At 43.9% G+C, this 4,739-nt stretch overlaps 1 pseudogene; it reads right to left on the bottom strand.

Moving 5' to 3' along the window:
- Positions 1 to 2,275: 2,275 nt before the first annotated feature.
- Positions 2,276 to 3,556, bottom strand: LOC127216282 (alpha-1,3-mannosyl-glycoprotein 2-beta-N-acetylglucosaminyltransferase-like; annotated as a pseudogene).
- Between the last annotated feature and the right edge of the window lie 1,183 nt (positions 3,557 to 4,739).

Genomic DNA, 4,739 nt, shown 5'->3' with positions numbered 1-4,739 from the left:
CTCTCAGCACAGATACATGAGGCAGGGCCTAGGACCTGCTCCAAATGATGTGACAGACTTTGATGATACCCAGTGGGTGGACTCACCCTACCTGAGAAGTGGATAGGGGCTGGAATGGGAGATTGTGGGAGAAATTGGAGGATTGGAAGGAGAAAAAACTTGGATTGGTATGTAAAATAAGATTGTTTTTAACTTAAATAAAAATCTATTAAAAATTCAACTGTAGTGTCCAAGGTTTCTCTTACTTTTAAGGACCTTCACCAGTGAAATAAAAGAGAAGAATCAATAAGGGCACTCCTCTTCAGTGGGCAAAGGAGACAAGGGAATTTGAAATGGTGTACAGTGAATATTCTGACTCTTGTTTTTTGCATTTATAGTTTTCTTTATTGACGATTGTTAACTGTTTAGTATTTAACTGCAAGTTCACTAAGAAAGATCCATGTACATGTTGATTCTACCATCCTCCAGACCATAAGGACATGCCAAATTAACTGAACTCTAACATAATGATTTGTTACATTTTTATGTTGGTAAAAGAACATGTCTTGTGTCTTAAGTAGTTTGTTTTATAATTGAAAAAGAATAGTTTGGAGAATTTTTCAATTATAATCAGTGGCAGAGAATGTGTATGTACCTATTGTTATCAGGTACATACATCCATGGCCTTATAAGCTTGGTATTATAGGTACTTGAGCCTTAAACTCCACCACTCAGGATTTTCTCTTCTTTCAACTATCTATAGCAAAGGCAAAAAGGAGATAACTTGGTGTCATAGGCAGAAGAGCTCCTCAATCTGCCCATACCTTAATTCCTCTAATCTAATCACATTAGATCCTAAAATCAGAGAAAAACTTCTACACAGAAACAGAAGAAATAGAGCAGTGTAAGTTATAGATTCTTAGGAGGGAAAAGATTTCATGTACCTAGGCTTACTCAAATGTAGGGTCATTATCTGAGAGTGGAGGCATGTATATTCTGGTTATCATTGTATAAACTCATTGAAATGAATTAAGACTTTGTTTTGCACTATATTCAAGGTGGCCAGCCTCTTGAAAAAAAATGGCCATATCAACCCAGTCCCCAAAAGGAAAGCCATTTCAATTGATAACAGATTTATATTGTAAGACATTGAAACATCACAATTATTTGAGACAAAACATACTTGACACTAGGTACTAATATAATAAATTTACATTTCCTTAAGGTGCTAACTGCAGAAGGGAAACCTACACTCCAATTTAAATAGTATTCCTGATATTGTTTTTATTCTTTTGTCTTTTTTTTTTTTTCAGACAATTCAGCCTTTACTTTATTTTTGAAAATCATTCTGGAGATTCCATTTTCTTCCTTGAAATTAAGGTCAATCAATAAACACAAAACACATAGACTTCTCTCCAACCTGCTACCTGCATCTTGGTGGTGATGCTGTGGAAGGCAGGACAGGGGCTGCTTTGGAGCTAGAGATGTCCTGGTCTCAGCTACTGGTGCACTTTGCTCTGAGGCAGCCACCAAGAACTAGCCCTCAGGGAGGAGCCTCCTCACCAAATCCCAAGGGAAAAGAAGCACGGATGTCAGTCCCCAGTCTTCCACCAGGCTGGCACCAAGTCCTCCTAAAGAGGAGAGGGAACTGACTTTCAAAAAGGAGGGGTGCCCAAGAACAGGTTGTCCTCCTGACTCTTTCCCATCTCCCAACCACAAAATGCTCCCCTGCAGGAGAAGAGCACTGAGAGTCAGCAGTAAGAGAAGCCAGGAGGCAGCAACCCCTGATATCCAAATACCTCCAATCTGAAACCCCTTTGGTTAGTGTAATTTGGCCACACACCCAATCCTTCCTTCCATATCCTGGCCCCACACTGGGGGAAGGTGGATAAAGGGGGAACAGGTACAGAAGGTGGGCTCATAATTGACAGGATCAATTGGACTTTTCAAGAGAGCTGGAGTTGCCAAGCTCTCTGCAGATGCCTTTCGAGAGAATTCAGAACACCCTGGCCCCAACAAGCCCAAGCTTCCCCATACCACATAGTGGTTTCTTGGTCAATACCCTCAACTACACCACACAATAGTTCTCCTGATGACTCCCTGGACAATAGGAGTATAACCCTCATCATGATGTATATGCTAGAATGCCAGTGGGGTGAGGAGGAACACAGAAATAGGAGATATATAGACCCAAGAGGGAAACCCTAACAAGATGGTACAGCCCAGGGCCTGCAGGCCTGTCTCAGCTCAGGATATGGAAAGGAGACCCAGCAGGGAAAGGCAGGTGCTGCTAAATCTAGCTAGGATCATAGCCTTCCCAGGTATGTGGGGGTCCCAGGTAGACATGCCAGCCTCGAAACTGGAAAGTGACAATGGCCTCTTTAGCCAGCTCTGGGGACATCAGATTTGAGGTCATCTATGACACCCAGGGCCTTAGCCAAAAACCTTGAAGCTGACTCCTCCCCCAGCTCCTTCTGATCATTAGTCCTCACTTTTTCCACCTGTAGCAGGGGGTACCATAGACACGGGCAAGGAAATCCTAGTCATAGACCTCCCACTGCAGGTATGACAAGTCCAGTTGGGTAAAGAACACGAACTGCTGGTGCAGCGTGATGAACTTGAGATGCTAGTCAAAGCACTGCCCATGGCTCACAGCCTTGAGGCCAAGGTCATCATTCTTGAAATTTCTGGAGGAATACAGGTCTGCCCCTTCTGCTGCTCAAGCTTGCACATCCAGTCATCCCAGAAGGCCTTGAGTCACTTGGGCTCCAGCTCTGCCCACAGCACAGCCAACAGCACCAAGCCAAGGCCAGGAAAAAAGTCTGTTTGATAGAGCAGCTCAAGTTTGCTTGCTCATTACCCTTGTCATTCCAAGTAGATACACACCAAAGGGAGGAGTCTGTTCTCAGCAGTGGGTAGGGTGGCCTGTAAGTACTCAAAGAAGTCTGGTGCCATCTCCAGATCATCCTTTACTACCACAGATGCTGGGTACTTGAACTTGTTGAATATCTAGCCTACTGCCCAGCGGTAGTGCCTGGCGATCTTGTAGTAACCCTGGAACTTGCGCTGGTCGGGCTGCACAGTGATGTTAACTCAGGTCCGGCTACCCTAGGAAGCAATGACCTGTGCTACCTCCTTCTACCCACAGTCCTGGCTGACAGTGATGGGGAAACACTCAGCTGAGAGTGGATAGTCCAACTACTTATCCAAGCAGCACTGGACAGTGCTGTGGTCATAGGCAATGACCAGGATGGGGATCATGGCTGGTGAGAGGGTCACAGGAACACGTGGTCAGGCTGGAGGGGCCACAGTGGGCACGTTCCACCTCTGGTTCCATAAAGCATAGTGCTCCCTGGTTTGCTGCAACAGTCCCTGCTGCCGCTCCAAATCCACCTCAGCATCTTCAGCTGGGCATGCCACCTCAGGGGTGAGGCTGGTTGGTCCATCATGTAGAGTACTGTCTGAGAGGGCCTTCCAGGGGCTGGGCGTGTCCAAAAGAAGAGGAGCAGCAGGGCATTCCAGCCCAAGAAGATGAGAGCATCCAAAGCACAAGCTCTGCAGACTGCTTCTTCAGCATCCTGGCCTCTACAGGGGACGACAGGCAACAGAGGGCTCCAGGCTGCCTTTGGCTTGCCTGGTCTATGCGTTTATTCTTCTGGGCTGGGAAGAGGAAGAAGCCATGTATCAGATCCTCCCAACTGTCCCTGCCTGCAACCAGGCTCACCCCGGACCAGGAGAGACCAAGGGCTGGTGGGGCCGAGTCCTGTCTCGCTGGCCTTCTTGCAGTGCCTGCCACTGCAGGGAAATGTGTCCCTTCTCTAGGAGCTTCTTTTGTCTTTTTATTTCAGGGAAATAAGGTAGTAACTATCATTGCAAGATCACCCTGTTCAAACCCAGAATTTCGGGAAGGATCCAGGCATTGTAGTACATGCATTTTATCCCTTTACTCAGGGAGCAAAAGCAGGTCAAGCATATGAGTTTAAAGTTACAATGAACTACATAGAAAATTTCAGGGTAGCCAGGACTACGTAAATGAGAAAACTGTCTCAAAATTATATCAGAAAGTTAAAGACTATTTGCTTTGTGTTTGTTTTGATTTTGGTTTATTTTATTTGGGGACAGAGTTTCTCTTTGTAACTCAGGCTATCTGCACATATGTGATCAACCCACTACTGCATCTACATTGTTGAGATAATAATCATGTGCAATCTTGCAAGCACAGAGAAATATTAGGTTCTCCAACTATCAACCCATGTGTAAGAGTTGTGATTGATTAATTCAGAGTCATATGACTGATGTGAGGTTACATTCCCAGCCCCACCGGCTTTCATCAGAAGCAAGTGTGTCTCCTTTTCATCATCCTAAATTACTTGCTACCAAGAGTTTGGGTGTATGACATCTGGAAGAATTTTCTCTTTATCCTGTATCTAAGATTATTTTGTAATTATCACAGTACTAGGCCTTTAAAAAACCCTTTAGAGATCAAGGGAAAAAAAGAACACTGAAAGGTATATGTAAGTTGTCATAGTTTGGGATATAATATAATAAAAGTAAAGACAATAAAATACAAAACTAACACAAATAAAGATACAAGAGAAGTAATTTAACACATCAATAATTGCTTTCTATATGAATTTTATACAGAGTGAAGCCAGTATGTGCTTGACCTCTGTTCTTTTAAAAACAGAAAATATTAAGCAAGTACAAAAAAAAAAAAAAAAAAAAAGGTGAAAATAATACCCAGGAGAGTGACACAGGAC

Source organism: Phodopus roborovskii, unplaced genomic scaffold (genome assembly GCF_943737965.1).
Source record: "Phodopus roborovskii unplaced genomic scaffold, PHOROB, whole genome shotgun sequence".
Taxonomy (NCBI): Eukaryota; Metazoa; Chordata; class Mammalia; order Rodentia; family Cricetidae; genus Phodopus; species Phodopus roborovskii.
The sequence above is the reverse complement of the archived record's forward strand: the minus strand, read 5'-3'. Positions and strand labels throughout refer to the sequence as shown.